General features: G+C 46.3%; 1 long non-coding RNA gene across 1 annotated transcript; it reads right to left on the reverse strand.

The window, feature by feature from the left end:
* Window positions 1–785: 785 nt before the first annotated feature.
* On the reverse strand, window positions 786–14,459 carry LOC116680915 (uncharacterized). The gene is made up of 3 exons (XR_004329916.1): window positions 14,401–14,459; window positions 6,362–6,378; window positions 786–827 (listed from the first exon to the last, which is right to left on the reverse strand). It is a non-coding gene; the product is annotated as an uncharacterized LOC116680915 (long non-coding RNA).
* Window positions 14,460–27,348: the final 12,889 nt, after the last annotated feature.

Consider the following 27,348-nt stretch of genomic DNA (forward strand, 5'->3'; position numbering starts at 1 on the left):
CGAACTGATATTGGACCAGACTATGTCGAAATATAGGCGTGTGCTCAAGCTTCAGAGAGAGACACAGTACCAGGCAGTGTCCACGACACCAGTTCTACAAACACTGCCAGGCATGGAGGGGTCTCAGCAAACACCGGACCATGTACACTGCCACCCATCAATGATAAGGTGCATGGCCCACATCATCAGACCCGTTCAAAGTTTCATCAGAGAGACACCTTTAAGGCAGCTTCCTTCCACCGTGTCAACACACTACCAGCTTTGAAGACCTTACCACACATTCAGCTCTCGGCTAGTACAGTCAAGCACAGGTCAACAAGGGGTCTAAAAATACATCAACACCATGTCCACTAACCCCAGGCCAACTACAGGTTGCACTAATGACACCATCAGCTTAGCAAACATGCAGCAATCTGATGGTGCCGTCAAGCAGGGGACTGAACCCACTTCAAAACAAGTACATTTCCCACCCATCTCAGAGACCGTGCAGCTCACAGAAAGTCAATTCAAGCCACACCCGCCCCTCATCAGAGGTGGATCTGCTCATGACCAACTCTCTTACCGAACTGCATATTGTGGACCAGACTATGTCGAAATATAGGCGTGTGCTCAAGCTTCAGAGAGAGAAACATTACCAGGCAGTGTCCTGACACCAGTTCTACCAAAAACCCTGCCAGGCATGGAGGGGTCTCAAGCAAACACCGGACCATGTACACTGCCACCCATCAATGATAAGGTGCATCGCCCACATCATCAGAAACCGTTCAAAGTTTCAGCAGAGAGACACCTTAAAAGGCGGTGTCCTCACACCAGTTCCACAAAACACCCTGCAGCTATGAGACCTCGCCACACATGCAGCTGGACCAGACTAGGTCCCAAATATGGGCGTGTGCTCAAGACTCAGGAGAGAGACACATTAAAGGGCAGTGTCTTAACTCAAGTTCCACCAAACACCCTGTCAGGCACGAAGGGGTCTTGGCAATATGGACCATGTACACTTGCCACCCATCAATGATAAGGTGCATTGCCCACATTATCAGACCCGTTCAAAGTTTCAGCAGAGAGACACATTACAAGGCAGTGTCTTGACACCAGTTCCACCAAACACCCTGCCAGGCATGGAGGGGTCTCGGCAAACACCGGACCATGTACACTTGCCACCAATCAATGATAAGGTGCATCGCCTACATCATCAGACCCGTTCAAAGTTTCAGCAGAGAGACACCTTAAAAGGCAGCTTCCTTCCACCGTGTCAACCACTACCAACTTTGAAGACCTTACCACACATTCAGCTCTCAGCTAGTACAGTCAAGCACAGGTCAACAAGGGGTCTAAAAATACATCAAACACCATGTCCACCAAACCCAGGCCAACTACAGGTTGGACTAATGACACCATCAGCTTAGCAAACATGCAGCAATCTGATGGTGCCGTCAAGCAGTGGACTGAACCCACTTCAAAACAAGTACATTTCCCACCCATCTCAGAGGACCGTGCAGCTCACAGAAAGTCAATTCAAGCCACACCCGCCCCTCATCAGAGGTGGATCTGCTCATGACCAACTCTCTTACTGAACTGCATATTTGGACCAGACTATGTCGAAATATAGGCGTGTGTGCTCAAGCTTCAGCAGAGAGACACATTACCAGGCAGTGTCTGACACCAGTTCTACCAAACACCTGCCAGGCATGGAGGGGTCTCAGCAAACACGGACCATGTACATTGCCACCCATCAATGATAAGGGCATCGCCCACGTCATCAGACCCGTTCAAAGTTTCAGCAGAGAGGACACCTTAAAAGGCGGTGTCCTCACACCAGTTCAACCAAACACCCTGCCAGCTATGAAGACCTCGCCACACATGTAGCTGGACCAGACTAGGTCCAAATATGGGCGTGTGCTCAAGACTCAGGAGAGAGACACATTAAAGGGCAGTGTCTTCACTCAAGTTCCACCAAACACCCTGTCAGGCACGAAGGGGTCTGGCAAACACCAGACCATGTACACTTGCCACCCATCAATGATAAGGTGCATTGCCCACATCATCAGACCCGTTCAAAGTTTCAGCACAGAGACACTTTACAAGGCAGTGTCTTGACACCAGTTTCCACCAAACACCTGCCAGGCTGGAGGGGTCTCAGCAAACACCGGACCATGTACACTTGCCACCCATCAATGATAAGTGCATCGCCCACATCATCAGACCAGTTCAAAGTTTCAGCAGAGAGACACCTTAAAAGGCAGCTTCCTCCACCATGTCAACACACTACCAGGTTTGAAGACCTTTACCACACATTCAGCTCTCGGCTAGTACAGTCAAGCACAGGTCAACAAGGGGTCTAAAAATACATCAAACACATGTCCACCAAACCCCAGGCCAATACAGGTTGCACTAATGACACCATCAGCTTAGCAAACATGCAGCAATCTGATGGTGCCGTCAAGCAGGGGACTGAACCCACTTCAAAACAAATACATTTCCCACCCATCTCAGAGACCGTGCAGCTCACAGAAAGTCAATCAAGCCACACCCGCCCCTCATCAGAGGTGGATCTGCTCATGACCAACTCTCTTACCGAACTGCATTTGGACCAGACTATGTCGAAATATAGGCGTGTGCTCAAGCTTCAGCAGAGAGACACATTACCAGGCAGTGTCCTGACACCAGTTCTACCAAACACCCTGCAGGCATGGAGGGGTCTCAGCAAACACCGGACCATGTACACTTGCCACCCATCAATGATAAGGTGCATCGCCCACATCATCAGACCCGTTCAAAGTTTCAGCAGAGAGACACCTTAAAAGTCAGCTTCCTTCCACCGTGTCAACACACTACCAGGTTTGAAGACCTTACCACACATAGCTCTCGAGACCTCGCACACAACAATCTAAAAATACCACACCAGTCCACCAAACCCGGCCAAGTACAGTGCACTAATGACTCAGTTAGAAACATGAGCACTATGGTAACAGGGGAGCTGAACCCACTTCAAAACTCATTCCACCAAGAGACCGTGCAGGCACGAAAGTCAATTCAAGCCACACCCGCCCCTCATCAGAGGGGTCTTGCCACCCAACTCACTTACCAACTGCATATGGACCACATGTCAAATCAGACCCGTTCAAGTTTCAGCACAGAGACACTTACAGGCAGTGTCTTGACACCAGTTCCACCAAACACCCTGCCAGGCATGGAGGGGTCTCAGCAAACACCGGACCATGTACACTTGCCACCCATCAATGATAAGGTGCATCGCCCACATCATCAGACCAGTTCAAAGTTTCAGCGAGAGACACCTTTAAAGGCAGCTTCCTTCCACCATGTCAACACACTACCAGGTTTGAAGACCTTTACCACACATTCAGCTCTCGGCTAGTACAGTCAGCACAGGTCAACAAGGGTCTAAAATACATCAACCCATGTCCACCAACCCCAGGCCAACTACAGGTTGCACTAATGACACCATCACTTAGCAAACATGCAGCAATCTGATGGTGCCGTCAAGCAGGGGACTGAACCACTTCAAACAAGTACATTTCCCACCCATCTCAGAGACCGTGCAGCTCACAGAAAGTCAATTCAAGCCACACCCGCCCCTCATCAGAGGTGGATCTGCTCATGACCAACTCTCTTACCGAACTGCATATTTGGACCAGACTATGTCGAAATATAGGCGTGTGCTCAAGCTTCAGCAGAGAGACACTTACCAGGCAGTGTCCTGACACCAGTTCTACCAAACACCCTGCCAGGCATGGAGGGGTCTCAGCAAACACCGGACCATGTACACTTGCCACCCATCAATGATAAGGTGCATCGCCCACATCATCAGACCCGTTCAAAGTTCAGCAGAGAGACACCTTAAAGTCATTCCTTCCACCGTGTCACACACTACCAGTTTGAAGACCTTACCACACATTTAGCTCTCTAGGTTACAGTCAAGCACAGGTCAACAAGGGGTCTAAAAATACATCAACACCATGTCCACCAAACACCCCATGTACACTTGCCACCCATCAATGATAAGGTGCATGCCCACATCATCAGACCCGTTCAAAGTTTCAGCAGAGAGACATGCAAGCAATCTGATGGTGCCGTCAAGCAGGCATGGACTGGTCTCAAAACAACCATGTACATTTCCCACCCATCTCAGAGACCGTGCAGCTCACAGAGTCATTCAATTTCAGCAGAGACACCCTCAAAGGCCCTCACAGAGTGACCAACTCATGCCAGCTCATGACACGACACTGCATATGGACCAGACTATGTCGAAATATAGGCGTGTGCTCAAGCTTCAGCAGAGAGACACATTACCAGGCAGTGTCCTGACACCAGTTCTACCAAACACCCTGCCAGGCATGGAGGGGTCTCAGCAAACACCGGACCATGTACACTTGCCACCCATCAATGATAAGGTGCATGCCCACATCATCAGACCCGTTCAAAGTTTCATCAGAGAGACACCTTTAAAGGCAGCTTCCTTCCACCGTGTCAACACACTACCAGCTTTGAAGACCTTACCACACATTCAGCTCTCGGCTAGTACAGTCAAGCACAGGTCAACAAGGGGTCTAAAAATACATCAACACCATGTCCACCAAACCCCAGGCCAACTACAGGTTGCACTAATGACACCATCAGCTTAGCAAACATGCAGCAATCTGATGGTGCCGTCAAGCAGGGGACTGAACCCACTTCAAAACAAGTACATTTCCCACCCATCTCAGAGACCGTGCAGCTCACAGAAAGTCAATTCAAGCCACACCCGCCTCTCATCAGAGGTGGATCTGCTCATGACCAACTCTCTTACCGAACTGCATATTTGGACCAGACTATGTCGAAATATAGGCGTGTGCTCAAGCTTCAGCAGAGAACACATTACCAGGCAGTGTCCTGACACCAGTTCTACCAAAAACCCTGCCAGGCATGGAGGGGTCTCAGCAAACACCGGACCATGTACACTTGCCACCCATCAATGATAAGGTGCATCGCCCACATCATCAGACCCGTTCAAAGTTTCAGCAGAGAGACACCTTAAAAGGCGGTGTCCTCACACCAGTTCCACCAAACACCCTGCCAGCTATGAAGACCTCGCCACACATGCAGCTGGACCAGACTAGGTCCAAATATGGGCGTGTGCTCAAGACTCAGGAGAGAGACACATTAAAGGGCAGTGTCTTCACTCAAGTTCCACCAAACACCCTGTCAGGCACGAAGGGGTCTTGGCAAACACCGGACCATGTACACTTGCCACCCATCAATGATAAGGTGCATTGCCCACATCATCAGACCCGTTCAAAGTTTCAGCAGAGAGACACATTACAAGGCAGTGTCTTGACACCAGTTCCACCAAACACCCTGCCAGGCATGGAGGGGTCTCAGCAAACACCGGACCATGTACACTTGCCACCCATCAATGATAAGGTGCATCGCCCACATCATCAGACCCGTTCAAAGTTTCAGCAGAGAGACACCTTAAAAGGCGGTGTCCTCACACCAGTTCACACAAACACCCTGCCAGCTATGAAGACACGCCACACATGCAGCTGGACCAGACTAGGTCCAAATATGGGCGTGTGCTCAAGACTCAGGAGAGAGACACATTAAAGGGCAGTGTCTTCCCTCAAGTTCCACCAAACACCCTGTCAGGCACGAAGGGGTCTTGGCAAACACCGGACCATGTACACTTTCCACCCATCAATGATAAGGTGCATTGCCCACATCATCAGACCCGTTCAAAGTTTCAGCAGAGAGACACCTTAAAGGCAGCTTCCTTCCACCGTGTCAACACACTACCAGCTTTGAAGACCTTACCACACATTCAGCTCTCGGCTAGTACAGTCAAGCACAGGTCAACAAGGGGTCTAAAAATACATCAACACCATGTCCACCAAACCCCAGGCCAACTACAGGTTGCACTAATGACACCATCAGCTTAGCAAACATGCAGCAATCTGATGGTGCCGTCAAGCAGTGGACTGAACCCACTTCAAAACAAGTACATTTCCCACCCATCTCAGAGACCGTGCAGCTCACAGAAAGTCAATTCAAGCCACACCCGCCCCTCATCAGAGGTGGATCTGCTCATGACCAACTCTCTTACCGAACTGCATATTTGGACCAGACTATGTCGAAATATAGGCGTGTGCTCAAGCTTCAGCAGAGAGAAATTACCAGGCAGTGTCCTGACACCAGTTCTACCAAACACCCTGCCAGGCATGGAGGGGTCTCAGCAAACACCGGACCATGTACACTTGCCACCCATCAATGATAAGGTGCATCGCCCACATCATCAGACCCGTTCAAAGTTTCAGCAGAGAGACACCTTAAAAGGCGGTGTCCTCACACCAGTTCCACCAAACACCTGCCAGCTATGAAGACCTCGCCACACATGCAGCTGGACCAGACTAGGTCCAAATATGGGCGTGTGCTCAAGACTCAGGAGAGAGACACATTAAAGGGCAGTGTCTTCACTCAAGTTCCACCAAACACCCTGTCAGGCACGAAGGGGTCTTGGCAAACACCGGACCATGTACACTTGCCACCCATCAATGATAAGGTGCATTGCCCACATCATCAGACCCGTTCAAAGTTTCAGCAGAGAGACACATTACAAGGCAGTGTCTTGACACCAGTTCCACCAAACACCCTGCCAGGCATGGAGGGGTCTCAGCAAACACCGGACCATGTACACTGCCACCCATCAATGATAAGGTGCATCGCCCACATCATCAGACCCGTTCAAAGTTTCAGCAGAGAGACACCTTAAAAGGCGGTGTCCTCACACCAGTTCCACCAAACACCCTGCCAGCTATGAAGACACGCCACACATGCAGCTGGACCAGACTAGGTCCAAATATGGGCGTGTGCTCAAGACTCAGGAGAGAGACACATTAAAGGGCAGTGTCTTCCCTCAAGTTCCACCAAACACCCTGTCAGGCACGAAGGGGTCTTGGCAAACACCGGACCATGTACACTTTCCACCCATCAATGATAAGGTGCATTGCCCACATTATCAGACCCGTTCAAAGTTTCAGCAGAGAGACACCTTAAAAGGCAGCTTCCTTCCACCGTGTCAACACACTACCAGCTTTGAAGACCTTACCACACATTCAGCTCTCGGCTAGTACAGTCAAGCACAGGTCAACAAGGGGTCTAAAAATACATCAACACCATGTCCACCAAACCCCAGGCCAACTACAGGTTGCACTAATGACACCATCAGCTTAGCAAACATGCAGCAATCTGATGGTGCCGTCAAGCAGTGGACTGAACCCACTTCAAAACAAGTACATTTCCCACCCATCTCAGAGACCGTGCAGCTCACAGAAAGTCAATTCAAGCCACACCCGCCCCTCATCAGAGGTGGATCTGCTCATGACCAACTCTCTTACCGAACTGCATATTTGGACCAGACTATGTCGAAATATAGGCGTGTGCTCAAGCTTCAGCAGAGAGAAACATTACCAGGCAGTGTCCTGACACCAGTTCTACCAAACACCCTGCCAGGCATGGAGGGGTCTCAGCAAACACCGGACCATGTACACTTGCCACCCATCAATGATAAGGTGCATCGCCCACATCATCAGAACCGTTCAAAGTTTCAGCAGAGAGACACCTTAAAAGGCGGTGTCCTCACACCAGTTCCACCAAACACCCTGCCAGCTATGAAGACCTCGCCACACATGCAGCTGGACCAGACTAGGTCCAAATATGGGCGTGTGCTCAAGACTCAGGAGAGAGACACATTAAAGGGCAGTGTCTTAACTCAAGTTCCACCAAACACCCTGTCAGGCACGAAAGGGGCTTGGCAAATACCGGACCATGTACACTTGCCACCCATCAATGATAAGGTGCATTGCCCACATTATCAGACCCGTTCAAAGTTTCAGCAGAGAGACACATTACAAGGCAGTGTCTTGACACCAGTTCCACCAAACACCCTGCCAGGCATGGAGGGGTCTCGGCAAAAACCGGACCATGTACACTTGCCACCATCAATGATAAGGTGCATCGCCTACATCATCAGACCCGTTCAAAGTTTCAGCAGAGAGACACCTTAAAAGCAGCTTCCTTCCACCGTGTCAACACACTACCACTTTGAAGACCTTACCACACATTCAGCTCTCAGCTAGTACAGTCAAGCACAGGTCAACAAGGGGTCTAAAAATACATCAACACCATGTCCACCAAACCCCAGGCCAACTACAGGTTGGACTAATGACACCATCAGCTTAGCAAACATGCAGCAATCTGATGGTGCCGTCAAGCAGTGGACTGAACCCACTTCAAAACAAGTACATTTCCCACCCATCTCAGAGACCGTGCAGCTCACAGAAAGTCAATTCAAGCCACACCCGCCCCTCATCAGAGGTGGATCTGCTCATGACCAACTCTCTTACTGAACTGCATATTTGGACCAGACTATGTCGAAATATAGGCGTGTGCTCAAGCTTCAGCAGAGAGACACATTACCAGGCAGTGTCCTGACACCAGTTCTACCAAACACCCTGCCAGGCATGGAGGGGTCTCAGCAAACACCGGACCATGTACACTTGCCACCCATCAATGATAAGGTGCATCGCCCACGTCATCAGACCCGTTCAAAGTTTCAGCAGAGAGACACCTTAAAAGGCGGTGTCCTCACACCAGTTCAACCAAACACCCTGCCAGCTATGAAGACCTCGCCACACATGTAGCTGGACCAGACTAGGTCCAAATATGGGCGTGTGCTCAAGACTCAGGAGAGAGACACATTAAAGGGCAGTGTCTTCACTCAAGTTCCACCAAACACCCTGTCAGGCACGAAGGGGTCTTGGCAAACACCGGACCATGTACACTTGCCACCCATCAATGATAAGGTGCATTGCCCACATCATCAGACCCGTTCAAAGTTTCAGCAGAGAGACACTTTACAAGGCAGTGTCTTGACACCAGTTCCACCAAACACCTTGCCAGGCATGGAGGGGTCTCAGCAAACACCGGACCATGTACACTTGCCACCCATCAATGATAAGGTGCATCGCCCACATCATCAGACCAGTTCAAAGTTTCAGCAGAGAGACACCTTAAAAGGCAGCTTCCTTCCACCATGTCAACACACTACCAGGTTTGAAGACCTTTACCACACATTCAGCTCTCGGCTAGTACAGTCAAGCACAGGTCAACAAGGGGTCTAAAAATACATCAACACCATGTCCACCAAACCCCAGGCCAACTACAGGTTGCACTAATGACACCATCAGCTTAGCAAACATGCAGCAATCTGATGGTGCCGTCAAGCAGGGGACTGAACCCACTTCAAAACAAATACATTTCCCACCCATCTCAGAGACCGTGCAGCTCACAGAAAGTCAATTCAAGCCACACCCGCCCCTCATCAGAGGTGGATCTGCTCATGACCAACTCTCTTACCGAACTGCATATTTGGACCAGACTATGTCGAAATATAGGCGTGTGCTCAAGCTTCAGCAGAGAGACACATTACCAGGCAGTGTCCTGACACCAGTTCTACCAAACACCCTGCCAGGCATGGAGGGGTCTCAGCAAACACCGGACCATGTACACTTGCCACCCATCAATGATAAGGTGCATCGCCCACATCATCAGACCCGTTCAAAGTTTCAGCAGAGAGACACCTTAAAAGGCAGCTTCCTTCCACCGTGTCAACACACTACCAGGTTTGAAGACCTTACCACACATTTAGCTCTCGCTAGTACAGTCAAGCACAGGTCAACAAGGGGTCTAAAAATACATCAACACCATGTCCACCAAACCCCAGGCCAACTACAGGTTGCACTAATGACACCATCAGCTTAGCAAAATGCAGCAATCTGATGGTGCCGTCAAGCAGGGGACTGAACCCACTTCAAACAAGTACATTTCCCACCCATCTCAGAGACCGTGCAGCTCACAGAAAGTCAATTCAAGCCACACCCGCCCCTCATCAGAGGTGGATCTGCTCATGACCAACTCTCTTACCGAACTGCATATTTGGACCAGACTATGTCGAAATATAGGCGTGTGCTCAAGCTTCAGCAGAGAGACACATTACCAGGCAGTGTCTGACACCAGTTCTACCAAACACCCTGCCAGGCATGGAGGGGTCTCGGCAAACACCGGACCATGTACACTTGCCACCCATCAATGATAAGGTGCATCGCCCACATCATCAGACCCGTTCAAAGTTTCAGCAGAGAGACACCTTAAAAGGCAGCTTCCTTCCACCGTGTCAACACACTACCAGCTTTGAAGACCTTACCACACATTCAGCTCTCGGCTAGTACAGTCAAGCACAGGTCAACAAGGGGTCTAAAAATACATCAACACCATGTCCACCAAACCCCAGGCCAACTACAGGTTGCACTAATGACACCATCAGCTTAGCAAACATGCAGCAATCTGATGGTGCCGTCAAGCAGGGGACTGAACCCACTTCAAAACAAGTACATTTCCCACCCATCTCAGAGACCGTGCAGCTCACAGAAAGTCAATTCAAGCCACACCCGCCCCTCATCAGAGGTGGATCTGCTCATGACCAACTCTCTTACCGAACTGCATATTTGGACCAGACTATGTCGAAATATAGGCGTGTGCTCAAGCTTCAGCAGAGAGACACATTACCAGGCAGTGTCCTGACACCAGTTCTACCAAACACCCTGCCAGGCATGGAGGGGTCTCAGCAAACACCGGACCATGTACACTTGCCACCCATCAATGATAAGGTGCATCGCCCACATCATCAGACCCGTTCAAAGTTTCAGCAGAGAGACACCTTAAAAGGCGGTGTCCTCACACCAGTTCCACCAAACACCCTGCCAGCTATGAAGACCTCGCCACACATGCAGCTGGACCAGACTAGGTCCAAATATGGGCGTGTGCTCAAGACTCAGGAGAGAGACACATTAAAGGGCAGTGTCTTCACTCAAGTTCCACCAAACACCCTGTCAGGCACGAAGGGGTCTTGGCAAACACCGGACCATGTACACTTGCCACCCATCAATGATAAGGTGCATTGCCCACATCATCAGACCCGTTCAAAGTTTCAGCAGAGAGACACATTACAAGGCAGTGTCTTGACACCAGTTCCACCAAACACCCTGCCAGGCATGGAGGGGTCTCAGCAAACACCGGACCATGTACACTTGCCACCCATCAATGATAAGGTGCATCGCCCACATCATCAGACCCGTTCAAAGTTTCAGCAGAGAGACACCTTAAAAGGCGGTGTCCTCACACAGTTCCACCAAACACCCTGCCAGCTATGAAGACCAACACATGCAGCTGGACCAGACTAGGTCCAAATATGGGCGTGTGCTCAAGACTCAGGAGAGAGACACATTAAAGGGCAGTGTCTTCCCTCAAGTTCCACCAAACACCCTGCCAGGCACGAGGGGTCTCAGCAACACCGGACCATGTACACTTGCCACCCATCAATGATAAGGTGCATCGCCCACATCATCAGACCCGTTCAAAGTTTCAGCAGAGAGACACCTTAAAAGTCAGCTTCCTTCCACCGTGTCAACACACTACCAGGTTTGAAGACCTTACCACACATTTAGCTCTCGGCTAGTACAGTCAAGCACAGGTCAACAAGGGGTCTAAAAATACATCAACACCATGTCCACCAAACCCCAGGCCAACTACAGGTTGCACTAATGACACCATCAGCTTAGCAAACATGCAGCAATCTGATGGTGCCGTCAAGCAGGGGACTGAACCCACTTCAAAACAAGTACATTTCCCACCCATCTCAGAGACCGTGCAGCTCACAGAAAGTCAATTCAAGCCACACCCGCCCCTCATCAGAGGTGGATCTGCTCATGACCAACTCTCTTACCGAACTGCATATTTGGACCAGACTATGTCGAAATATAGGCGTGTGCTCAAGCTTCAGCAGAGAGACACATTACCAGGCAGTGTCCTGACACCAGTTCTACCAAACACCCTGCCAGGCATGGAGGGGTCTCAGCAAACACCGGACCATGTACACTTGCCACCCATCAATGATAAGGTGCATCGCCCACATCATCAGACCCGTTCAAAGTTTCAGCAGAGAGACACCTTAAAAGGCAGCTTCCTTCCACCGTGTCAACACACTACCACTTTGAAACACCACACACAGCTCTCGGCAGTACAGTCATCAAGACAGGTCTACAAATACATCAACACCATGTCCACCAAACCCCAGGCCAACTACAGGTTGCACTAATGACACCATCAGCTTAGCAAACATGCAGCAATCTGATGGTGCCGTCAAGCAGGGGACTGAACCCACTTCAAAACAAGTACATTTCCCACCCATCTCAGAGACCTTGCAGCTCACAGAAAGTCAATTCAAGCCACACCCGCCCCATCAGAGGTGGATCTGCTCATGACCAACTCTCTTACCGAACTGCATATTTGGACCAGACTATGTCGAAATATAGGCGTGTGCTCAAGCTTCAGCAGAGAGACACATTACCAGGCAGTGTCCTGACACCAGTTCTACCAAACACCCTGCCAGGCATGGAGGGGTCTCAGCAAACACCGGACCATGTACACTTGCCACCCATCAATGATAAGGTGCATCGCCCACATCATCAGACCCGTTCAAAGTTTCAGCAGAGAGACACCTTAAAAGGCAGCTTCCTTCCACCGTGTCAACACACTACCAGCTTTGAAGACCTTACCACACATTCAGCTCTCAGCTAGTACAGTCAAGCACAGGTCAACAAGGGGTCTAAAAATACATCAACACCATGTCCACCAAACCCCAGGCCAACTACAGGTTGCACTAATGACACCATCAGCTTAGCAAACATGCAGCAATCTGATGGTGCCGTCAAGCAGGGGACTGAACCCACTTCAAAACAAGTACATTTCCCACCCATCTCAGAGACCGTGCAGCTCACAGAAAGTCAATTCAAGCCACACCCGCCCTTCATCAGAGGTGGATCTGCTCATGACCAACTCTCTTACCGAACTGCATATTTGGACCAGACTATGTCGAAATATAGGCGTGTGCTCAAGCTTCAGCAGAGAGACACATTACCAGGGAGTGTCTTGACACCAGTTCCACCAAACACCCTGCCAGGCATGGAGGGGTCTCGGCAAACACCGGACCATGTACACTTGCCACCCATCAATGATAAGGTGCATCGCCCACATCATCAGACCCGTTCAAAGTTTCAGCAGAGAGACACCTTAAAAGGCAGCTTCCTTCCACCGTGTCAACACACTACCAGCTTTGAAGACCTTACCACACATTCAGCTCTCAGCTAGTACAGTCAAGCACAGGTCAACAAGGGGTCTAAAAATACATCAACACCATGTCCACCAAACCCCAGACCAACTACAGGTTGCACTAATGACACCATCAGCTTAGCAAACATGCAGCAATCTGATGGTGCCGTCAAGCAGGGGACTGAACCCACTTCAAAAGAAGTACATTTCCCACCCATCTCAGAGACCGTGCAGCTCACAGAAAGTAAATTCAAGCCACACCCGCCCCTCATCAGAGGTGGATCTGCTCATGACCAACTCTCTTACCGAACTGCATATTTGGACCAGACTATGTCGAAATATAGGCGTGTGCTCAAGCTTCAGCAGAGAGACACATTACCAGGCAGTGTCCTGACACCAGTTCTACCAAACACCCTGCCAGGCATGGAGGGGTCTCAGCAAACACCGGACCATGTACACTTGCCACCCATCAATGATAAGGTGCATCGCCCACATCATCAGACCCGTTCAAAGTTTCAGCAGAGAGACACATTACAAGGCAGTGTCTTGACACCAGTTCCACCAAACACCCTGCCAGGCATGGAGGGGTCTCAGCAAACACCGGACCATGTACACTTGCCACCCATCAATGATAAGGTGCATCGCCCACATCATCAGACCCGTTCAAAGTTTCAGCAGAGAGACACCTTAAAAGGCGGTGTCCTCACACCAGTTCCACCAAACACCCTGCCAGCTATGAAGACCTCGCCACACATGCAGCTGGACCAGACTAGGTCCAAATATGGGCGTGTGCTCAAGACTCAGGAGAGAGACACATTAAAGGGCAGTGTCTTCACTCAAGTTCCACCAAACACCCTGTCAGCCACGAAGGGGTCTTGGCAAACACCGGACCATGTACACTTGCCACCCATCAATGATAAGGTGCATTGCCCACATTATCAGACCCGTTCAAAGTTTCAGCAGAGAGACACATTACAAGGCAGTGTCTTGACACCAGTTCCACCAAACACCCTGCCAGGCATGGAGGGGTCTCAGCAAACACCGGACCATGTACACTTGCCACCCATCAATGATAAGGTGCATCGCCCACATCATCAGACCCGTTCAAAGTTTCAGCAGAGAGACACCTTAAAAGGCAGCTTCCTTCCACCGTGTCAACACACTACCAGCTTTGAAGACCTTACCACACATTCAGCTCTCGGCTAGTACAGTCAAGCACGGGTATAAAATCACATCAAAGTATGTACCCTTACCACCCATCTCTGATAAGCTCACCACAGACTGGAACGCAACAAGGAGCTCATCAAGATTACTCAGGAGAGGCATTAAAAGGTGAGATTCTCTCACTATTTCCGACAACCGCAACCACCATTTGCAATCACTGGCAGCATGAAGGGTGATTGTGTGGGTTTAGTCCAGGTGATCTGGTTTCCTTAAACAACTGTGTGAGTTCATTCCAGGTGATCCGGTTTCCTTAAACAATTGTATAGGTTTTCTCCGGGTGAACCGGTTACTCCCACCATTAAAATAAATAAATAAATGAATACTAAAAAAACAGTATTTGTTGTATATCAATGTTTTGGTATGAACATTAGCTTCTCTCTTGTTCATTGTGCCCGCTACAACTCAGTTTATCAGGGTAAAAGGAAGCAACATAAAACCAAATTTTTTCTTGCTAAAATAAAGGTATTTATTAACATATGAGTTACATGGATTAACAGAATCACAGGTGTACATACTACAAATGAAAAAAGGGTCTGTGGTTTATGGTTAAAACCAATAAACGAATGTAACAAGAAGAGGACTCTTCAGAGTTAAAAAAGTATAGAAACAAAACATTACCAATTAGTCCTGCTTCAAAACACAAGAAAACCAGTACCCCTAAAACTTGTGACTAACAGGAAATATCTACAAATGTGTAACAATTTTCAGTTTTTAAAGCTAAAACCTGGTCCAGTCTCCCATGTAGTCTTGCAGCGGGTATTTAACACATTTTCAACAAAGCTTTCAGCAAACCAGTCAACCAGAAATTCCCCTCGTTCGGATGCACGTAAAAGGCACAATGTGTGATAAACCAGCCTTCCCATCCGTTAACAAACTAGCAATGCATCATGGGAGATCTAGCAAAGGCATGGAGCTAGCGGCAGAAATGATCAAAAACATGATAAATTATAGGCATCAAGTGGATAAATCTTGGATGTAACAGTTTGGATTTAATGCTCAATAACTCAGAAAAAGGCCCACGTTCCAGGCTGGATAGAAAACCACCTGTAAAGGCTAGAAAGACCCCAAAGAGACCTCCGTGACCGCTAGCTCTTTAGCTTTTAGCTGCAAATTCCGTACGTTTCTGTCTTTTATGACAAAAAGTGGCCTTTTAGGGTCGTATACGGCCTCTTTTTTTGCAGAGGGTTAACCTCATGTTATTATTAGGCAAATATATTAATAAATCTACACCATGCTTTAACCATCCTAACTCCAAAACCTGCCGGCGGGTTTGAAAAAAGCCTGTTTTGAATAAATAAATAAATTGTTGTATCTAATTATGTATGTCATTATGTAAAAAAACTCCAACGTTAAGCCAAAAAAACACTGAGTGGATAAAAAACTCACATTCGCACAACTTCAAAAAAAATGTTGCCGTTTTTTTGCCACATTTCACATTAATTCAGCTTGAGTGCTGCCGAATACAGTTCGGGTGCTGCACCTTAGAGTTTTTTGTGACTTTTCATTGTGAATGAAAAGTCACAAAAAATGAAAAGTCACAAAAAATAGTAGTTTGTAGTAGCTCTTTGTAGTAGTTTGTGGCATAGCGGGCACTGTGCGGCATTATAAGGCACAGAAGGACGTAGCAGGGCACCTCAGACTGTGTAGCGGGACCATGGCAACAGCTGCAACCATGATTTTGGAGCCTCCCTGATCCAAGGAAACATGCTGGGCAAAAAAGGACATAAGGACTCCGGGGAATGACTCCCCAGAGCTAGGTTAGTAACTAGCATATCTGGGACATTTTATTATATTATTAATTATTTGATAGATAAATCTGACAACTATGACGAGAACCAGGTGGACCAGGTTAGGCGGATGCTGCGACTCCTCACTCCCTACCTATATTCAATTCAATGTGATTTATATACAGTGCTACATCACAACAGCAGTTATCTCTTTGCGCTTTTCATTAATGAGCAGGTCTAGACCGTACTCTGTGATGTTATTTACAGAAACCCAACAGTTCACCAAGAGCAAGCACTAGGCTAGGAGTTAGTAACATGCATTAATGGAATGAGGTTGCGTACAGATGGAGAGAGGGAGGAAGAGAGAGGTGCTCAGTGCATCATGGGAAGTCCTCCCAGCAGTCTAGACTACAGCGGCGTAACTAAGGGATGGTCCTTACTATAACTCTTTTTTAAAGAGGAAAGTCTTAAGCCTACTCTTAAATGTGGGGACGGTGTCTGCCTCCTGAGCCCAAACTGGAACCTGGTTCCACAGGAGAGGAGCCTGATAGTTGAACGCTCTGGCTCCCGTTCTACTTTTAGAGACTCTAGGAACCACAAGTAACCCTGCACTCTGGGAGTGCAGTGCTCTGGTGGGCTAGCAAGGTACTATGAGCTCTTTAAGATAAGATGGTGCCTGACCATGAAGAGCTTTGTAGGTGAGAAGAAGGATTTTAAATTCTATTCTGGAATTTACAGGAAGCTAAAACGGAGAGATGTAATCTCTTTTCCTGGTTCCTGTCAGAACACGTGCTGCGGCATTCTGCATCAGCTGAAGAGTCTTTCTGGACTTTTTCGAGCAGCCTGATAATAGATAATTGCAGTGATCCAGCCTAGAAGTAACAAATGCATGGACTAGTTTTTCCTGCATCATTTTTAGACAGAATATTCAGGATTTTATCAATATTACGTAGGTGAAAATTTGCTTTATGTGAGAATTAAATGACTTGTCCTCATCAAAGATAACTCCAAGATTCCTCACAGTAGCAACATGACAGTATCTTTCTTATCATAGTTTAGGATAGCATGCTAATGTCTACTCTAATGCTGAGAACGTGCTGCAGACTGTACTATTCAGAAACAATAGTTGATACTTCATTACTGGATGCATGTTAGTACAGCGTTCTACATGTGTTAATTACAATGGTGCTGAGGATTAGTTCAGCTGTTTCACTCGCAATGGTGTTGCTGGTTTCTTTGTTGAAGCGCATTTCACCGCGTCATTCACATAATAAAAAGGCACACGTTCCAGGCTGGATAGAAAACCACCTGTAAAGGCTAGAAAGACCCCGAAGAGAGCTCCGTGACCGCTAGCTCTTTAGCTTTTAGCTGCAAAATCTGTACGTTTCTGTCTTTTATGGCTATTAAATGATTGAAATATGAATCAGAGGTGCCATTTTGGGTCATATACGACCCCTTTGTCTGCATTGGGTTAACCTCATGTTATTATTAGGCAAATATATCAATAAATCTACACCATGCTTTAACCCTTCTAACCCCAAAACCTGCCGGCAGGTTTGAAAAAAACGTTTTGTTTAAAAGATCGACAAAAATAACCCACTTACCCTAGAAAGAAGGTGAAACTTTTTTGTATGTCATTATGTAAAAAAAACTCCGTTAAAGCTTCAGTAGTTAACTTTTGTAAAAATGTATTTTTCACATATTTGTTAAAACTGTCACTATGTCCAGATCTCATTTTACTCTGTAGCTTGTTGCTAAGGCTAACAGTTAGCTTGTTAGCTTGTGGCACGGCAGTAATGTTGTAGTAGATGATTACCTTTATTTTTACCCGCTAACTCACCCTCACTATAAGCAGTGTTGTTTCGATACCTACATTTAGTAAGCCCAAATGATTTTTGTCGATCACAATTAAATGTAGCTATGGTGAAACTACTTTAATTGTGCGCTGTCCCTGTCAAAAATAAAAAGTAAATAAAATGTAATGAGAGGACTGCTCACAACATTAGCATTTAGCCCGTTGTGTCGACTGTTTTGTAAACCGAAGGTATTCAGAAATATGGAAATTGCAATAGCAATGTCTAGCCTCAGCAACTTTGTTCACTTCCACTATGTGAAATGACAAAATAATCCAATAAAAAATCATTATGGCTTTGTGGAACCATGCTGGGCAATTTTTCACTTTCATTCTATCTGTAAATCATCTTTCCAGAGCGACACATAAGGAGTATATAGCTTAATTACATTTGTCTAGAAGTTAAAAACAGGCCTAACAAATTATGTATGGCATGGTTTCTTGTAGATGTCAGGTTGGTGCTTCGGCCATATCATCAACACCAACCAAACGTCAGATGACCACACATCCTATCCCTGCCCTTTCCAGTAGCGGTAGCTATTCGTCCTCAGATCGGTAAGAAAATGACTGTGAAAGGCTATATTACTAAATTCACTGTGTTGGTTCAGGCCTTAGCAGTATTCATGGTGTGTTATTAGATGGTTGGTCTGACGGATTATGATGTTATACATTGTAGAAATATACGGGCAATTGAAAATTAGTGGTAAATTGGTAGAGACACAGCATGTAAAGTAAACTTCATTGCATGATAAATGTGTAAAAAAAAGGAATGAATTCTGGTTTGGAATAGAACTATTTAAATGTTCTTGTTGTTAGTATGTCATCGCTGGACATTCATGATGACATAGATGAAGATGACTTCAATCACATTCAAAACTCTGTGTAAGTAGTATTTATACATATTTAATCCGAGATTTGATGTGTTGAGTGTAATTGACTAATATTTTGAGCCCTCTACATAGTATTAACTGGGCTGAAGACAAGACATGGGCTCCACATGAGGACACAAGAGATGTTTCAACATCAGAGGAAGAGGAAACCATAGAGGAGGGCAGTGACTATGATGACAGTGATGATGAGGATTACATCCCCCCTTTATGTGTTCGGTAAGTTCCTAACTAAAAGTTATCTTTTGATGAAAATGATTTTCTTTTCTCATTGCTTTTTTATATTCCATCAGCACTGGTGGTGTCTGGATGCTCTTCAGGCCATCAGCATGGAAGACACTGTGCATGACACTCTAGACCCAGAGCCAATAGAATCCCAACCAGTGCCAGAAATAATTAAAGTCCAGAGTGAGGATGACATCATTGATCATCCTGCAGCCATTGCTTATCATGTCTGTTTGAAACAAGTCGCAGAGTATCTGTTGCTGCCAATCCCAATGTGTACAGTGAAAGACCCACTGACTTTTTTGGAATGTCGGGCCCCAGGACCATTCCAGATCCAGACCAAGTCCAGAGGAACAGCTGTCATCATGCAATGGGTATGTTCATTTGTGTTTAATCTGTTGTAACTTCATTATTGTCATAGTTGGAATGTATTGCTAAATGGGTTTTCCAGATCTGTCCAAACAATCACTGTGTGTGGCAGTGGAACTCCCAGCCTACTTTCAAGTACGGGATGCAAGCTGGGGACTTCTTTTTGGCATCAAATATAATCCTGTCGGGCCACAACTATGCCAAAGTTGCATTGCTCTTCAGGTTTATGAATATGGGAATAGTAGAGCGGTCAACCTTCTTCAAAATACAGGACACATACTGTGTTGATACTATCAAAGACTTTTGGGACAACAGAGCAGAAGTAGTTTTCAGGCTGCAATCAAAGGGCAATGTTGTAGTACTTGGTGAGTATAGTAGTCAGTTATAGCACCCCAGGCAATATTCACATGTGTCTGCAGACACTGTTGTCCCCAGGTTTGACAAGCAATCTTTGTTTCATATGCATCTGTTACTTTTTATAGCTGATGGGCGTATGGACAGTCCAGGGTTTTGTGCTCAGTACTGCACCTACACCATCATGGAGAATGACACCAAAGAAATCCTATCAATAGTCAACATTGGCAAGCGAGAAACGCAGAGGAGTTCTGTAATTATGGAGAGGGAAGGCTTCATCAGGAGTTATGACCAGCTCCACCAGTAGGTTAAACTTGCTGAGGTATGCACAGATGCACATTCACGGATATCTGCTCTCTTCAGTAAGTCCAATACATTCATACTAATAGTAAATGTTTGCTTGACCTCTTAGGATTTCATCTGACAATGAAACTGTATATTTAATTACATTTCTGTTGTACTCTTATTCAAAACACCCAGTTAGAGGAAAATACAAGGATAGCGGAGTGCTGCACACTCTAGACATGTGGCATGCTTCCAAAAACTTGGGCAAGAAGATACATGCAGCAAGTGTTATATTTTTCTCATATTTTTATTTCTTTATTTGTGTTTATTTAGGCAGGGCTGCAAAGGGGTTGTTCCAGTTTTCTGCTGTGGAACAAGGATGTCTGCAATCATTTCTGGTTCTCCTGCAAGATTGCTGAAAACTATGATGACTTTTTTTGTGAGTAATACTATTCCTCACCCAAACATACTAGATGTAATTTTCTTTGCTAATACTTCAGCACTCAGGTGTTGTTCACATGTGGGGTAAATACAATAGGTTTTTGTAGAACTTGTTCATTACTACAAGGGAAATGTATTAGTTATCAAATAAATACACATCTGCCAAGAGTTAATATTGTGGTAATAATGCTACTATAAAATTTTTTATGTTTAAGTATTGTAAAAGTAAGTTTAAACTGTTCATTTTCTAATTTAGGACATGTGGATTGGCCTTCTTCACCATGTCATACGTCTGCATTACAATCACCATGTAATGTCAGAATATAATCTGGAGTTACTAGCCTATAGCCACAGATTTATAGCCCTCTATTGATTATCATCTGTGTTTTGAAATACTAATAGACTAACAACACTACATCAAAGTGTGTGGGGAGTGTCAAGTTAATATTTATTTTGCTTATTACTTTACCATCTCACAAAAGGCATAGAATATAAATATTTTTGTCTGTCAAATATCTGATTTCAGATATCGCAAACTCTATAATAGGAAGTCCAGAAAGTGGAGTTTGTATGCAATAAAAGAGGAGAAGGTCTACCATTACATCCCAGAAATTCAGAGGGCGATTGTAAGGAAACGGGTGTCATCAGGACGTGGACTACCGCGACTTACAACCATGAGACCAAAGGACCCACGTCAGCATGGTGTGCTGTCCGGTGGGCCAGCTCCCACCACACAGGAGCTATTGGAGACCCAAGTCAGCAGGGGCCAAGGTAAAAAGTACATTTTTCGTCTCAAACCATCACTGCTACCGGTTACCTTCCTAATGAAAACTGGAAATAAATTGAATTAAAATAAGCCAGGCCACGTTTGGCAAGGCAGGATTCTATTTTTGATTATTTTTAAACATACACGTTTTCTTCCCCCTCAGGATGTAATTTATAAATCAAAATGTCTGACACATCAAATTCTTTATGCTCCTTCCACAGGTCAGACATTGCCGCAGACATAGAGGCATGCGAAGGAGTCGTCTTTCAGTCCAAACATTTTTTTATTTTACCCACATGCAAAATAAAACATTTCTAAGACATATTTCTAAGATGTTGTTCTTCCTTGGCTTAGTGAGCTTCCTCAACATTGCATGACTATTTTGACCCAGTGATTCTCATCATTCCTACTGAAAGTTTAGTGTTTTAAATTGATCCAGAAGGTAATTCAGTAAAGTATTGTGTAAAGTGCTGCTTTTGTTCTCACAAATGAGCGATTTACATAAAGAATTATTTTAAACCCTTTTATTGAAAAACACTTACAAAACGTTTAATATATAATATATATATATATATATATATATGTAAAGTGCATTACAAATACAATTTTTTATTATTATTATTAGATAGGCCTATACTTTATATACTAAATTGAACAATATTTTACTTTATGAGGTTTACTGAGGGAACTTACACGTTCATAAGCAGTTCCCTCTAATCTTAAATTATCCACACGCGCCATGTCCTCTCTGCTGAGGTGCTCGGGAGTTTGACCCACTCGGCGACCTCTGCCCCGTCTCCCACGTGCCCTGCCTGATGCTCCGCACACACCACTTCCTCTTCTCCCCGCCCGTCGGCTCGTAGAAGTCGCTGCGGGTGTGTATTCCTCGTCGGAGCCCATTGACTCGGTGTCAAAACTCTAGCCACATAACATACAGATAAAATGTCACTCACTGTGCAAAGCTACAATTGAAAGCTTCTAATTCACTGGCTTGTCATGTTGCTGAAATAATGTACTAGCAAACCTAATCTAACATCACGGTTGTTTGGCATCTCTTATAAATGAAAATTGATACACTGTGTTATTTATTCCTACCTTCCTGAAGTGAATAGCATCCTACATGTAACTGTTACTGCATGTTGTCATCATTGTCATCACCATTATCAACATTATCATCATTATTATTATTATAATTATTGTTACCCACTTTGGTGTGGAAAAAAAGGAATAAATAAAGATTTTTTTGTAAAGGTTTAATTAAAACCCACCATAAAAAGTACAACAAATACAAAACAATTGTCATAAATGTTATTGTTTTTTTATAAAGTCCTCCAGCCACTGTTCTTTGGGGACAGTCTCAACGGAAGGGCAGTACACAGTCCCTTTGTACTGGCTGTGTCCTGTCTCAGCTGTTCTGAACTGCCCGCATTTCTTGCAGCCGGAGGAGCCACAGGAGCAGGAGGAGCAGGAGTTTGGCACGCTGCATCACTGCTAAATGTGAGATTGGATGCAGTCCAGGCTGGACCTGGGGGGCAGCCATCAGGACAGGCACGTGTGTACTCATTGGAGCCAGCATCTTCAGCTGTGGAGCTGACGTGGGAGGTGGATGCGGAGCAGGGAAGAGCTGCCGCTGAGTACGTGGCCTCACAGCCACAGGTGTCGCGAATGTGGGTACAGCCTTCCTCTTAACTTGCGCTTGAACCACAGTGCTGCTGGGCAGCTGGTACTGGTGAGCCGGGCCAGGTGGGGGGGGACAGATAGGGGGCACAGTTGCGCTGGGGAGAGGGTCAGCCACCACAGACAAGCAGCTTGGCAGGTCCAGACCCTGCATCCCCTCCATGCTGTCTTGCCTCTTCACCGTCTTATTGTGCCACTGCACTAGGGTGGTGTGGCTCACGTCCACCAGCTGCATAATTAACCCGTTGGCCAGAATGCGCCGCCTGATTTGTCTGTAGTCCTCCAGGATAAGGTCCCATCTGGATCTCTTCTTGGGACTGCGGTGGATGGCACAGAGCCGGACAAAGATCGTTTCCACCAGGCGGCAGCAATCTGGCCATTGGGCAAGCGGGGCAGCGGTGGTGAGGGCATGCCGCTTTACACTCTCCACCCCTGGAGTGAACTCCTGCCTCATCTTTGAAGACTTAAACTTCCATGTGTCCAGCCTAGTCTTGTGTCTGGCAGCAAAGACAACCTGTTGATTGTCGTAGTCTAGTAAGTTCTGCCACAGAGCGTCAATATTGCTCACCTGAGAAAGACAACATACAAAGAACAGCACATGAGAAAACAAAAACAGTCAAGTGTGGACATTTGTGACGGAGAACAGAGGAGTAAAAACAAGACAATATAAGTTCCTGACCTTCTGGTTGGTGAGGGCTGGTTGCACAGCTCCACTAGATATTCTGCCAAGCTGTCCACTCTGTCCATGCCTGGCACACCGGACTCATCCACAGCCTGGTAAAACAAGGATGAGAATTTTGAGATGACAAAACAAAATAGCAGTGATGTTATTTATTAGCAAACTAAAATGCTTTACATACCCCAGACACATCTGCAGCCATGGAGTGGATGGCAGGCTGGATAGGAGCAGCCAGAGAGGAGGCAGCAGGCTGGGAGGAGGTAGCAGGCTGGGAGGAGGTAGCAGGCTGGGAGGAGGTAGCAGGCTGGATGGCAGCAGTCAGGGAGGAGGTAGCTAGGGTGGAGAAGACTGTGGTTGTGGTGAGACACTTAGGTCATCAAGGAGACCTGACATTGTGAGGTCAGTTGTTTGGTCTTTCTCGCCCCCGTCCACATCCTCCAGCATGTCTTCTGTCTCCTCTGAGTCAGGGCTGACCTGCAGGGGCTGCCCAGTCTGACTTAACAGGTAGTCAACACCAAGCAGCTCTCCTTTTTAAAAGAAAACATAAACATGTGACCAAGCATGCAAACATAATTAATTAGTTAATGTCATGTATCATGTTAAGTATATGGTTAGCTTTTGTTTTGAATGTCAGTTAAAACACTTAAAACACAGAAGCCAACAAACCAAAAATACTAGGTAGACAGTTATTATTACATTAGCATACCAGTGTATTTGGAGTGTGGCCTTAAGTTTGGCACAAATGGCCGGCCAAACACCTTCAAGCTGCTGGTGTTGACGCACTGGGTCACATGCCCGGGGTAGGTGAGCAGAGACGATGGTCTACTGGTGACCGCCGCAGTCCACCGATCCTGGTTCCACCTGTTCAGGCCTTCCAGGATGTAAAGTTGAAAATTCAGCGCATTTGCACTGGTTCCTAACAAAACAATAAAATATTAATAGTCCATTAAAAAGGTCTAGCTTTCCAATCTAATGATTTTTTTCATAATATACTATATGGGGTGTTTATGATATACTGTAAGGAATTAAGGAAATACTGTAAGGGAGACACCAACCTGGAATGAACCTGTTCAGATGACAATGAAATAATTCCAGAGACGTGGACCCTCTGGCACAGCGATACTTGGTCAGGACAACACCCCCCTTCTTGATGGTACCCGTCTCTGTATGAAGCTGCACACCAGGCAGGTCCTGGCCTTGACGTGGCGTTGCTGCACACGCCAGATGTGCTCCATGCGCACCTGGTCCAACAGTGGCCCCCCCATGAGGTCCCTCCCGTTTGCCTGAACTGAAAATACAGACAATGTTAATTTGATTATGTAACAAACTATGAAATATGAGTTATTTAATAAAAGATTCACCATTGACAAACTTAGAGGGGGGCGCCGGAAAGACGGTGGCACAGCAGCCGTTGCACCTGCGGTCGAGACCAGAGCAGCAGACTGCGAGGCTGCGGCAGGAGTGGTGGGCTGCTAAAGCAACAGCATTGTGATGCGTGATATAACAGCAACAGCATTGCAGCAGACATGAGATGTGAGATTAATCATAATGATACATCATTTTAAAACAGATTACCTTAGTGCAGTGAAATCCACAATCACAGGCCACTGACCCTCCAAACAGAGTGGTCTGTCCACGGGCCTGCATGGGACATTTCTCAATCTGAAACAATCACAACCCTGTTTAGACTGGGGTGTACAGTAATTTGTTTTATTCATTATATCTGCACTATTGTATGGTATATTTTTTGAAGTTATCATTATATATATATGACCCTGTTACGGTAAGCGTACCTGACTCATTTCCGTTTCCTGTGCCTGTGTGTTGGTTGCGTGTTGGTAGCTTTGCTGCTAACTAAATACCAGTTCAGTTTGTTAGATTTGCTATTACAGCGGCTAACTGTCCACTAAACACTTATTCTTATAGCAGTTCTGCCTAAGCACTCACATATCTTCTCATTTTTTTAGCGACTTTTGTTAAATAACAGCTGTTTTAACGCTTGGTAGCTAACGCTACCGTACTTTAGCTTAGCTGCTAGCGACTTTAGCCTAGCAGTTAGTTATGTCGGCCCCCTCTCCTACTTTCTCCTGCTCGATGTGTGAGATGTTTAGTTACTCCTCTGCATTCTTTAACGGCAATGGCGTGTGTAACAAGTGTAGTTTATTTTTGGACGTGGAGGCGAGGCTTAGTGAGTTAGAAGTCCGGATCCGCACCATGACAGATCAGTCGTTAGTTACTGTAGCTAACCTCCCCTCGGTAGTTGGCGCGGGCCGGCCTGAGCCTGAGTTAGCCTCTGGTAGCCGTCCCTCGCGAACTCCGGAGCAGCCAGGACATAGTGCCTGGGTGACTGTGCGAGGACGAGGACTACATGCCACTATACACTGTATATTAACAGTCGTAAGCTTTCCAAGGCGTCGGACCGCCACCAGCCTGTTAGCGTTTCTAACAGATTTTCCCCACTCAGCAACACACCCGCTGAGAAACCAACTCTGATTATCGGCAGCTCCATTTTGAGAAACGTGAAGTTAGCGAAGCCGGCAGCCATAGTTAAGTGTATCCCGGGGGCTCGAGCGGGCGACATTGAGTCTTATCTGAAACTGCTGGCTAGGGATAAACGTAAATACAGCAAGATTGTTATTCACGTTGGCGTTAATGACTCCCGGTTACGGCAATCGGAGGTTACGAAGATTAATGTTGAATCGGTGTGTACATACGCAAAGTCAATGTCGGACACCGTAGTTTTCTCTGGACCACTGCCAAATCTCACCAGCGATGACATGTATAGCCGCATGTCGTCATTTTGCCGCTGGCTATCGAGGTGGTGTCCAGATAATGATGTGGGCTTTGTGGATCACTGGCAGTTTTTCTGGGGAAGACCTGGTCTGATTCGGAGAGACGGCATTCATCCCACTTTGGATGGAGCAGCTCTCATTTCTGGAAATCTTGACAGGTTTATTAGTGGACCTAATCCTTGACAATCCATAGTTGGGACCAGGAGGCAGAGTCCCAGTCTAACACACTTCTCTGCTCCTTTATTCCAGGTATTACCTAGTAAAAACCCCATAGTGACGGTGTCTGCCCCCCGACCATTAAAATTATTTAAATCAAAGGTAAACAGAAGGGGAGCTGTGCATGAAAACCTCATAACAATTAAAACCACAAGGGCAATAGTGCAAAAGAATAGGAGAATTAAATGTGGACTCTTAAACATCAGATCTCTCTCTTCTAAAGGGGTACTAGTAAATGAATTAATATCAGATTCTAATATTGATCTATTCTGTCTTACTGAAACCTGGCTGGGTGATGGAGAATATGTTAGTCTAAATTAATCCACCCCCCCCCAGTCATATTAATACTCACATTCCTCGAGGTACAGGCCGAGGAGGTGGAGTTGCAGCCATCTTCGATTCAAGTCTACTAATCAGCTCAAAACCTAAACTGAATTATAACTCATTTGAAAGTCTTGTTCTTAGTCTTTCACATCCAAGTTGGAAATCAATGCAACCAATTCTATTTGTTATAGTGTACCGAGCACCTAGCCCATACTCTGAATTTGTATCCGAATTTGCAGAGTTTCTGTCAAACTTAGTGCTAAAAACGGACAAAGTTATTATTGTAGGGGATTTTAATATTCATGTGGA

Source organism: Etheostoma spectabile, unplaced genomic scaffold (assembly GCF_008692095.1).
Source record: "Etheostoma spectabile isolate EspeVRDwgs_2016 unplaced genomic scaffold, UIUC_Espe_1.0 scaffold00018501, whole genome shotgun sequence".
In the NCBI taxonomy this organism is placed as follows: domain Eukaryota; kingdom Metazoa; phylum Chordata; class Actinopteri; order Perciformes; family Percidae; genus Etheostoma; species Etheostoma spectabile.